Source organism: Chlorocebus sabaeus, chromosome 10, assembly GCF_047675955.1.
Source record: "Chlorocebus sabaeus isolate Y175 chromosome 10, mChlSab1.0.hap1, whole genome shotgun sequence".
In the NCBI taxonomy this organism is placed as follows: domain Eukaryota; kingdom Metazoa; phylum Chordata; class Mammalia; order Primates; family Cercopithecidae; genus Chlorocebus; species Chlorocebus sabaeus.
The window spans coordinates 27365002-27377780 of NC_132913.1; the positions used below are offsets into that span (position 1 = coordinate 27365002).

Below are 12779 nucleotides of genomic sequence, written 5' to 3' on the forward strand. Positions count from 1 at the left end.
AATGGCCTCTGAATATTCAAGTGAAAGAAAGATTCACATGTCTCTTGTTTTAAATCGAAAGCTAGGAATGATTGAGCTTCATGAGGAAGTTGTGTCTAAAATCATGATAGGCCTCTTGCATCAAACAGATAGCCAAACTGAATGCAAAGGCAAAGTTCTTGAAGGAAATTAAAAGTGCTACTCCAGTGCACACAGAATGATAAGAAAACAAAACAGTCCTCTTGCTGATATGGGGAAAGTTTGAGTGGCCTGAATGGAAGATAAAACCAGCTGTAACACTTTCTTGAGTCAAAACGTAATCCATACCAAGGCACTAACTCTTTTAATGCTGTGAACTCTGAGAAAGGTAAGAAAGCTGCAGAAGGAAAAAATGATAGCTTGCAGAGTTTGGTTCATGAGTTTTAAGGAAAGAAGTCATTCCCATAACATAAAGGTGTAAAGTGAAGCAGCAAGTGCTGATGCAGAAACTGCAGCAAGTTATCCAGAAGATCTAGCTAAGATCATTGAGGAAAGTGGCTACACTCAACAACAGACTTGCAATATAGACAAACAGCCTTATGTTGGAAGAAGACACCATGTAGAACTTTCATAGTAAGAGAGAAAAAGTCAACACCTGTCTTCAAGGATACAAAAAACAAACAAACAACAACGACAAAAAAAAAAAAAACAGACTGACTCTCCTGCTACAGGCTAATGCATCTGGTGACTTGAAATTGAAGCCAATGCTCCTGTACCATTTCAAAGACTCTAGAGCCCTTAAGAATTATGTTAAATGTATGCTGCGTGTGTTATATAAATGGAATAACACATCCTGGATGACAACACATCACTTTGCAGTAAACCTATTGAGTATTTTAAGCCCACTCTTGAGACCTACTTCTCAGAACAATGATGTCTTTCAAAATATTACTGGTCCCTGATAATGCATCTATTCACCCAAGAGATCTGATGAAGATGTGCAAGGAGATTAATGTTTTCTGCCTGCTAACACAACATTCATTCTGCAGCTCATGGATCAAGGAATTATTGTAACTTTGAAGTCTCATTATTTAAGAAATATATTTTGTAAGGCTAGAGTTGCCATAGATAGTGAAACTTCTGATAGACCTTGGTTAAGTAAGTTGAAAACCTGGAAAGGACACTGTTCTAGATGCCATTAGGAACATTCATGATTCGTGGGAGGAAGTCGAAATACCAACATTAACAGAAATTTGGAAGAGATTGATTCCAACTCTCATAAGGCGTAAAAAACCTCAGTGGAGGAAATAACTGAAGATGTGGTAGAAATAGCAAGAGAACTAGAATTACAAGTGGGACCTGAATATGGGACCGAATTTTTGCAATCTCACGATAACATTTGAGGAGATAAGGAGTTGCTTCTTATGTGTGAGCATGGAAAGTGGTTTCACGGCCAAGTGCAGTGGCTCAGGCCTGTAATCCCAGCACTTTGGGAGGCCAAGGTGAGCAGATCACTTGAGGCCAGGAGTTCAAGAGCAGCTTGGTCAACATGGCGAAACTCTGTGTCTACTAAAAATACAAAACTTAGCTGGGCATGGTGGCACACACCTGTAATCCCAGCCACTCGAGAGGCTGAGGCAGGAGCATTGCTTGAACACGAGAGGTGGAGGTTGCAGTGAGCCAAGATTGTGCCACTGCACTCCAGCCTGGACGATACAATGAGACTCTATCTCAAAAAAACCAACCAACCAAACAAACAAACAAACAAAAACAGGTAGGGGGGAGCACTTCTGAGATGGAATTTACTCCAAGTGAAGATGCTGTAAACATAGTTGAAATGACAACAAAACATTTAGAATATTCTATTAATGTAGTTACTCAAGCAGCTGCATGGTGTGAGAGGATTGCCTCCAATTTAGAAAGAAGTTCTACCATGGATTAAATATGGCATGAAAACAAACATCATTGCATCCTACAGAAAAATTTTCTGTGAAAGGAAGAATCAATCGATGTAACAAAACTCCACTGTTGTTGTGTTTTAAGAAATTGCTACAGGTACCATTAACTTCAGCAATTTCCACCCTGATCAGTCAGCAGCCATCAGCATGGAAGCAAGACCCTCCACCAAGAACATTACAACTCTCTGAAGGCTCAGATTGTTAGCATATTTTAGCAATAAATTGTTTTTAATTAAGATATGTACAGTGTTTTTAGACACAATACTATCGTATACTAAATAGTATAAATACAACTTTTATATATACTATAAAACAAAAATTTGTGTGACTATTTTACTGAAATATTTACTTTATTGCATGCTCTAGAAACAAACCTGCAATATTTCTGAGATATGAGGTTCTGTATGTATACACATACACGCACACACACATTCACCTACATACATACATACATTAATTGACTATAAACACCCGTTAAGATAGTGATAGAGAAAGGCAGTAAAGATGTACATAGAAATAGAAATGGAATAACTATAAACAATAATATAAACATAGATATACATAGAAATAGAAATAGAATAACTACAAACAATGACAGCTGCAAACAAATTAAAACTGTAGGTAGATAGCTATGTAGATAGATATGAGAGCATCAAACTGAAAATGTATTATGGTAGGAAAATATTCACCAGTTCATACAGATGTAATTTTGATAGACACATAAAGCATTCATTTCTAATTTAGCTAGATTGAAACTCTTCTTGCTTGTTTTCTTCACCTTTGCTGTCTCATGCCCTCCTTCTGTCTGGACCACACTGTGTATTCATCTGTCCTCTCCCCATCCCCACCCACCAAGTAATCCCAGGGGAATTTACCAATTTGGCAGAATCTTTCACCATGTTATTTAACCTGGACTCGTTCCACCTGAAAATATCAAGTGCTCTAAAAAGTTGCTTTTTTTCTAATGTAAACAAGCAATGTAAGGCATTTCTAGAGAATTACCTAGTAATTATTTAGAATCAGTTCAACTTGAACTAATTATAGCACAAGAAGATTCCCTTTCTGAGACCATATTTGCATTGTAAAGATCCTTTTCATCCTTAACCCATCATCCAGAGGCAAGTGCAGAGGCAGCATTAGGGGAAGCTAAACTTGCATCAGACTCTTTTGTGCTGATAGAATTCTATATTGGTTGACTGCATTGTATTTAGTAAGTTCTTACTCAAAGTAAGCAAATAAGTAAAGCAAAATAACTAATATGCATCCAGCAAAATGTAGTGCATATAATACCCTGCATTTATTTATTCTCTGATGCTTATTTAAGTACCGCTTTAGCTCCAGGAGTTGGCAGAATGGCTACTTGAGGAAGATTTCCTAGAGGACCGGAATTACCTGGATGTCACATGCCACCAAAACTTTTCCTTTTTTGAATTTTAAAATGTGGAGTGGCAAGCTCCACAGAAAATCTTGGCCAGATTCAAAACATAACATATTTATTCTAATATGCAGTCCTCTCCTTTCAAATTTCTTTAGCATATAAGGACATCTGTTTTCCACTCAAGAAAATTTAATATTATAATTAACTATAGTTTTAGCAGTTTGGTGAAATATAACTTTCTCTGATGTCTCTATAATTGGGAAAAAAAAATTCTATTTAAGTCTCTCATTCCACCCATTGGGAAAAATTCACTCGAGACTATTCAGGGAAATTTCATTCATTTAAAGGCTCTTCTTCCTCCTGCTTGAGGATGTGACTACATTTCCTGGGATGTATTGGTTTAAGTATTGGTCTGGTGGGTTTTGGAGGGAGGAAGTTCCTGATTGTATTCATGATCATCCTCAAAGATGTGCACATTGGAACAGACTCAATTTCATCCATCCTATCATTGTGGTTCCTTGTAGGTAATTACAGTGTATTTACCTGTATATACTGTGACCTACATATATATATAGATGGGGGGGGAGAGAGAGAGAGGTCAGAACAAATAAAATATATATTATTTGAACAAATAAAATATATATATCACCAGATTTCAGTATCTTTTAGCTCCTCATTGCTGCTCTTCTGCCACAGGAAGCATATAACTACACTGGAATTCTGAGGTTATGCCAAGCCCACCTGCCATCATGGCCACCTTTCCCATTCAGTGATTTCCAAGGGCTTCACACATATGATGAGTAGCTATCTTTCTAATGCTTAGAAAATCCAGACACATTGAGGAAATCTGTTTTCCACCACTTTCCAGCAGAATGCTAGTGGGGAGGAGAACACAGGTTTATTTTCAGAGTCATCAACTAACATGTAATACTCTGGGTTCTATTAATACTTTTTAGCTTCCCCCAGGCTATGTTAATTTCAACTAGTTAAGGTAGTGGGAGAGGAAGCTGCATGTCTGAGAGATAACAGCCTGTTCGCCATCAACTTGTAACTTGTAAAGGTCAAGAAAAGCAAAAGTCAAGGATGTTATTATGTTTTTCTAAGTCTTCCTGTTTGGCAAAGAATAATGTCTTTCAGAGTTGCCACTGGCAGGAAGGAGGGTCCACTGCAGAATAAAGAGAAAAATTCCAACAGGTAATATTTTAATATCTTGCTTCACACTTAAAGAATCTCTAAAATGAGCAATAGAACACTTTCCCCCTTGCTGCCCTTTAAGACTGTGTTTGTGTATATCCTCAAAGCTTCTAAAAGATGAAAACAAAACAAAAACAAAAAACTAGAGACTGTTATTTGCAGCTTTCAACCTAAAAATGCTAGAAAAAGGGCCAATACTGTGGTGTGCTCTGGAAAGTAAAAAAAAATGTCTTGAAAGCCACATTCCTCCTCTTCACTACCTGACTCCTACGACAGGGGCTGTGGTAGTGATGACAGATGAATAACGAAACCAATACTTTCCTAAAGAGTTTTTAAAAATATGCTGATTCCAGGACAACAGCTCAGAATTACATTATTATAATATTCAGAAAAGAGGCAGGCTAGTCTTTATATTTAATAAGAAATTCAGATGATTCTTTTCTTCCATTTGGAATATTCTACTCTAGACATGAGATTTTAAAAACTGACTTTTAAATAGGAAAAATAAGATAATATCCAGTACACAAGCCTTATTTCAGGCCCAATTTGGATTACGTAAAAAATCACTCAGAGGGATTATTATAATGGATTTCAGAAAATATTAGTAATTCCATTTCTATGTTTACACACTAAAGAAAATAGCATAATAGCATCGATCAATGTCCCAAAAAGTTTACATTCTAAGCTCCACAGGATCACCCATATTTCAAGAGATTACTTCTGTCTTTTTACTTCGGATATCTAACAATAAGTACTCTAGAGCAATCACGAAAATATACTTTAAAGATTTATTTTAACATATTTTGTAATCTTTGGGAGGGAATGTTTCCTAATTTAAGAGATTAGCATGTTTAAACATATAAACTGTATAACTTTGACAGGAATCTTAAAAATATAAAGGACAAATTAAAAATTGCAAAGCAATATTCAATAATATGTGTGCCACAGCTTTAAAAGTCTAAATATAAAATAAGCTTTACAAGTCAATAATTTTTAAAGGCCTACAACCCAATAGGATAAAAGAGAGAATTTTGGCTGTGTGCGGTGGCTCACACCTGTAATCCCAGCACTTTGAGAGGCTGAGGCGTGTGGATCACTAGGTCAGGAGTTCGAGACCATCCCGGCCGACATGGTGAAATCCCATCTCTACTAAAAATACAAAAAAAAATCAATCGGGTGTGGTGACAGGCCCCTGTAGTCTCAGCTACTTGGGAGACTGAGGCAGGAGAATGGCGTGAACCCAGGAGGCGGAGCTTGCATTGAGCTGAGATATGCCACTGCACTCCAGTCTGGGTGACAGAGACAGACTCCGTCAAAAAAAAAAAAAAAAAAAAAAAAAAAAAAGATAGAAATTTGAACCATTAATCTCTGATGGCAACCGCTAGAAACTGTGAGTAGTCATGTAATCTAAGGGAATGCCAGGCACCTAGGTTTGAAATGGAGATACCTGGGAGCTCCAGAGATGTGGAAATAAGAGAAAGAGGTAGAGAAACAGAGTGAGGGCAGGACATGACTAGAATGAATGAATTGCAATGACTTTATTGGTCTCTTTTTTAGTGTGCTCCAGGTTCACATTTTAGTCAAGGAGTTTATGATTGACTCACTTGTCTAAGCCTTGAATAGGAATGGGCTCAGCAGCTGATTAAACTATTACCTGATAAGAGAAAGGACTAATCTACAGAGGTTAATCAGGAAGATTACAGAAAACAGAAATTGATGCCAGGCAACCAAAAGTTACAAGTTTTCTGCAAAGGACACAAACCAGCATTTCATAAAGGAATAAATGCAAGTAGCCAATAAAGTAACAAAAAAATGTTCCAGTACTGGGTTCAAAGAAATAAAGAATTTCAACACAATATTTTTGAAACTTGAAATTGTAACATATAGAAATTATTTAAAATACTACCCAGGGTGACAAATGGGTTGTCTCATAAATTTACATGGAATATAAAATATTAAAAACTTTTTAAAGCCCAATCTAAGTAAACTTAAACGTGCATACCACCTTATTCAACAGTTTTATTTCTAGTACAGAAATAAAATGGAATTATTTAGAAACTGGAAGGAAAGAAAGAAAAAGAGAGAGAGAAAGGAAGGAAGGAATGAAGAAAAAGAAAGAAAAGAGAGAGAAAGAAAAAAGAGAGAAAGAAAGAAAGAAAGAAAGAAAGAAAGAAAGAAAGAAAGAAAGAAAGAAAAAGAAAGAAAGAAAGAGAAAGAAAAAAAAAGAAAGAAAAAATGGAGAGAAGGAAGGAGGGTGGGGAAGAAGATAAGAGGGGATATGAGTAATAAAAATTAAACTGAAATATCGAACAATGATTAATTTGTTAAATAATATTGTTTAAGGAATTCTTAGTGGTTATTAAAATCAATGTATTCAACAAATATCTGTTGAAATTTTCCTAAACCAGACAAGATACTAATAAATTAATGCTATCCTACATCTATTGGCATGGAAAGATACTCATATACCTCTATCTATCTATCTATCTATCTATCTATCTATCTATCTTTCTAATATGTATGTTTTTCTTTTTCATTCATTTTTTTCTCATAATATATTTTAAGTATAAATATTAGTGACAAATAGTAGGCATAGTATGATTTAATTTATGACAAAAATGTACAGCTTTGATTTACACAGACATCCAGAGTTTTGCATGGATTATTTGTACATACTGGGATGCTGCTATTTTTATTTTCTTCTTTATGTGATGCCAATTTTCTTTTCAATCAGGCTCACCATTCTGCCTTGTACCTCCTGGGAGACATGTTATGTGCCAGTTTCTTGTGTTTACCTCCTTGTCGACTCTGTTTGACTTTGAGGATTGATATATTCTTGAGAAATGGTATTCAGAGTTTTGAGGGGCATGAGAATCAGGCAAGGTTTGTCTACAGTTAGAATTTGTAAATGAGCCCCAAAAACCTGACAAAAGCTGAGCTCATATAGGTTTTGAATAAAATTTCTTTTACTCTTTTTTTTTTTTTTGCTTTACTCTTCTCCCCTGACTTTTTGGTTGCCTTCCCTTTGAAACCTCTCTTCTTTCTTCTAACTTTTTTTTTCTTACATATTTCTTCACTTCACACTTCATTCTCCTTTTTTATTAAAACCCATATTCCTTAACCTGCAGTAATCCTATTCAAATATTGCATCAAATTACAAAAATTAAGATCATTTTATATCACATAGACTTTACAAGTGTGTTTTTCTCTAATGTAACAATTGCTTAAAAATACACTCACAAGGGTCAGGCAGGTGGCTTATGCCCGTAATCCCAGAACTTTGGGAGGCCAAGGTAGATGAATCACCTGAGATCAGGAGTTCAAGACCAGCCTGACCAACATGGTAAAACCCCATCACTATTAAATCCAAAAAAATAGCTGGGCATGGTGGCACATGCTTATAATCCCAACTACTTGGGAGGCTGAGGCAGGAGAATTGCTTGAACCTGGGAGGCAGAGGTTGCAATGAACCAAGATTGCGCCATTGCACTCCAGCCTGGGTAACAAGAGCAAAACTCTCAAACAAACAAACAAAAAGAAATATACTCACACATGTTCCATGACATTCAGAAAGGCCAAACATCAGGTGCTTCAGCAGACTGTTCAGGTTCCTCTTGTCAAAAAAAAAGAAAGAGAAAAAACTGAGGCTTTTGACCACTCTTATATTTTGACAGCAACTTGACCTTGCAGAATCAAAGTAAAATGATTTATAATATAAGTCCATGTGGATAGGGTAGAGGAAATGCTGCTCTCTTAGCATGTTAAGGTAAGAGATTGATACATACAAACCCAAGACAGAACTAATTTTTTAAAGAGAAACATGAGTTTCTCATTGAGGTCAAATACCGAGGGGGGCAGATTTTCCATAAATACAATTAGTCTTTAAAGAGTAAAAAACCTGATTCAGATTTTTTAATTGTCTAGATTTAAGGTGTACAAAATGCTGTTTCAGTAGACCTATACATAGTAAAAATAATTACTACAGTCAAACAAATTAACAGAACCATCACTTTCCATATTTACCATTTTTTGTTTTAGAGGCAGAATTTTTCTGTTGCCCAGGCTGGAGTGCGGTGGTGTGATCACAGCTTGCTACCATCTCAAACTCCTAAGCTCAAGAGATCCTCCAGCCTCAGCCTCCCAAGTAACTAAGACTACAGGCACATGCCACCATGCCTGGCTAATTTTTCAATGTATGCTTTGTAGAGATGGAGCTCACTTTATTGCCCAGGCTGGCCTTGAACTCCTGGCCTTATGCTATCCTCCCACTTTAGCCTCCCAAAGTGCTGGAATTACAGGCGTGAGTCATTGTGCTCAGCCCATAGTCACCATTTTCATGTGTGGTAATATCTCTTCTCTAATAAATTACAGCATAAAATACAATACAATATTATAGATTTAAATACTCAGAGAGGGAGAGCACCAAGAGCAGAAGGGCTCATCTTTTTTCCCTGGATCATTCACAGATAGTCACAGAGATTGCTGGAGTCAGGAGCAGCAGAAAAGGAGCTGGAGCCCTTCTCTGCCACATGGAAATTAAGAGGCATAGCTGGGCAAGGGAAAACTGCCTTACTTCTCAGTCCCACCAGCCTGGGAACACTTCTTCTCTTGGAACTTTTTCTAATACTTTGTTGCTTTTATAAAAACTGAGACTTGGTTAATGGATCTTTTTCCCCAAACTCAAAAGATGACGTAAGCCATGTCCACTATCTGGTCATTCACCTCTACACACCAATATGTTCCAGATGTCAACACACACCCCTTTGATTAGTCCTTTATGTTAAATTTGCAATTCACTGGAAAAAGTTGATGGAGACTAATTAAATTACTTCATTAGGGAAAAGTAACTGACTGTGAGGAAGGGCACGTGTTGGGCACTCTGGAGAGTCAAGTTTAGTTGAAGGGCATTGGGATGTGAGAGATGAGGAGAGAGTGAAAAAATAAGACAAAGCAGGCAAGTTTTTTGGAGACATTGAAAAAATCTATGGAGTGTTCACTGAGTGTCTCTTAAAAAAAAAAAAAAAAAAAAATGAAGCTGAGACAATGGTCTCCTGGTGTTATGAGAGGGATCAAGACAGCTAAAATAAAGTTGCCACTTCATTATTGTTTAGCCCACCCCCAAATACAAACTATTGTATTAAATCTTTTTCATTTGAGACATCAACTGTGGTTCATGTTTTTTGTTTGTTTGTTTGTTTGTTTGTTTGTTTGTTTTGAGACGGAGTCTCACTCTGTTACCCAGGCTGGCATGCAGTGTCACGATCTCAGCTCATTGAAGCTACTGCCTCCCAGGTTCAACCAATTCTCCTTCCTCAGCCTCCTGAGTAGCTGGGATTACAGGTGTCTGCCACCATGCCATGCTATTTTTTGTTTTGTTTTGTATTTTTAGTAGAGGGAGGGTTATACCATGTTGGCCAGTCTGGTCTTGAACTCTTGACCACAAGTGAACTGCCCTCCTCGGCCTCCCAAAGCGCTGGAATTAAAGACATGAGCCACTGTACCTGAAAGGTTCATGTTTTTTTAATCGGTACATAGTCTCCTTGTGGAGACCGATGTCAAACAAATAGACACCAAAATAAATCATGCATTTAAAAAAATAAAACAGAAAAGAAAATAACTAAAAAAAACTAAGAAGGGGATCTACTTTAGGTTATGGGAGGAGCAGAACACATTTTGATGCAAAATCAAAGGCTTCAAAGGCTAGTCCTCAGTCAATTGCTCCTCAATATTTATTACTTGCTCTGACAACTTCCTCATGAACTAAACTTTTTCTCTCTCTTATTTCCTGGGTATGTTCACCTGCTTTTATTTAAAATTTAACATGTTCAAAAGTCTTACCACCTTCCCATATATTTTAGTCCTTATGTTACTGCTATAATAGGATACAGACTGGTAGTTTATAATAAAAAGAAACTTATTAACTCACAGTTCTGGAGACTGGAAGTCAAATATCAAGGTGCTGATGTCTTGCAAGGATCTTCTTGTTATGTCAAAACATGACAGAACAAAAGAGGGAAAAAAGAAAGGGAGCCCATAACTAAAAACTCTCTTATTAAGGCATTGAATGCACCCATGAGGCTGGAGTCCTCATGACCTAATAACCCCTTAAATGTCACACCTTTTAATAGTGCTACAATGATGATTAAATTTCCACATGAGTTTTTGAGGAAACAAACATTCAAACCACGGCATCCTACAAATCTTCTCTTCTTTGTTTTTCTGCCTCCCATATTTGTACAATTTCAATTTCTGCATTGTCTTTGAAAGCCACAAACTTCAATTCATTTTTTACTATTAGACAAATTTGGGCTACTACTATTTCTAGAAACCACAAATAAATCTGATTTCTAACTCTTCCCAACTCAATTCATCCTTACTACTCATCTAAGTAAATGCTTACCCACATTCTGGCTTGATACTCCCTGTTCAAAAAGCTTCAGTGGCTAACACATATCAACCAAAACTAATATCCAACATCACTTATGGATTATCTATAACTATTTTTCAAATGTAATTCCACAAGTCCTCTATGATCTAACCATATTGGACTGCTTGTGGTTTGTCACTTGCGCTCTAAAGCTTTCTGCCTACCTGATTTTTGCTTAGTCTTCTCTCTCCGAGGAACATATCCTACTTTTCACCTTTTCTGCTTCCTTATCCCCATTTCCTGTCATTATCTTAAATTTCATATCATCTATAAAGAAATTCTTGGTGCCTCTTGATAATAAAATTTCTCTGTTAAAACTTTTTGTGTGTTTTTTTTTTCTTTGTACAATTTACATGGAATTTTTCATATGCTGTTTATGTGATTTCGACAGTCTCTCATTCCTCCTTGACTTTTGGAAATCTCTTACTTATTTGTATGTTTCTTAGTGCATATAGTGGGTGCTCAGAAGTGCATCAAAATCCTTCAAGGACGTTTAATAACATGGGCAGCAAAATTACAAAAGCCAGCATCCAGAAATTAATATAGAGTGAAATTCACCTTGAGTTGAAAAGCCTTGCATTCAAAGAGAATTCAACATTATACTTGTGTAGTGAAACTTGTAAAGTGTTTTCCTTCCAGAGTAAGCTTAATGATTAAGCACTTTGCACGTCAGAACTGCATCATTGCACATGCTGGAACTAAGCCAGGGAATCAGTTAAGCAGATCTTCAGTTTAACCTTGCTATACTCTCCAAAATCATTTGACAAGCTGAGAACTTCCCCAGGTTAATCTATTTCACCTAAAGTAATGACTGGAGAACTACAGTAACCTCAGAATAGAATATATAGAAGAATTCTATCCCAGAGACCTTTTATTGTCCCTCTTTGTCATTGAATTCTACCTGCACAGTAAAATCTGTTATTTCACTCCTCATTAAGTAATGTTTCACACACTTATATAAATATGGTCCAAACCTCTTAACAGAACATCCAGTACTTAAAAATGAAATTTTCATCACATCAATTTCTTATTTCAAAATAGAAAAATAGTAATCTACATGTACTAGTGAAAAAAAAAAAGATTGAAAAAGTACTGAATGATGATGTTCATCTTTGATAGTTTGCTGGATTTATCAGAAGACTTACAAATGGCAAAGCATTTACTCAGATTGGGTAGAGGGTAAAACTTGAATTTTTAAATTCTTCTACGAATTGGGTAAAGTGAGGTGGTAGAAACTAATCATCTTGGTTTTTTATGTCATTAGATTTCAACAGACTGAATTTCCTCTGACAAGGAAGGTACTATGCAATGTGCAGTAATCTTGTAAACGTAATCATAACTTGGCTTTGGTAAAATATTCTCTAAAAACAAAAGTCATACTTCAGTCTTTGGTTTCAATAGCAGCATATAAAAATTATCTTGGCAAGAATGACAGAAAAAAAGATTTTCTATTCAATTTAGTCAAAGGCCTTTCAATTCATTTATCTTACTTATTAACAGTTTCTCTTCATTTGGTTTTTAATACATTTCGTGGAAGAAAAGTGAATCAAAAAGTAAATAAATGATTTTTAATAATAACAGTTACACGGAAATGTATGTAGTGAGTGGATGATGATTTTCCAAGCTACTAGTATAAATATAATTCAAGAAAAGAAATTGAATAGTAGGAAAATAATTTAGAAATAAAACAGGACAGGCAACTATCTTTCATCACTTAATTCATAAAGATGGTATCTCCTCTTATAAGTATATTCATTGACTCTGTGAAGCTCAGGGAACATCTCAGCTCTGAAAATGGTATTTTATTAATGTGAAGTAAATTTAATCACACATTTATAAAACAGACAAAACTCTCTTGACTTTC

General features: G+C 35.9%; 1 long non-coding RNA gene across 2 annotated transcripts in view; it reads right to left on the reverse strand.

Annotated features, from left to right (window-relative positions):
• The window catches only part of LOC140712666 (uncharacterized), a 38635-nt gene extending 26907 nt beyond the window's left edge, over window positions 1-11728 (reverse strand). Inside the window, exons 1-3 of one of the 2 annotated variants that reach the window (XR_012094381.1) lie at window positions 11519-11728; window positions 10415-10468; window positions 8039-8101 (exon numbers count right to left, since the gene is read on the reverse strand). This is a non-coding gene — a long non-coding RNA (uncharacterized lncRNA). Of the gene's footprint in view, window positions 1-8038; window positions 8102-10414; window positions 10469-11473 lie in introns of both variants that reach the window. The other variant, XR_012094380.1, reaches the window with a different exon arrangement.
• Window positions 11729-12779: the final 1051 nt, after the last annotated feature.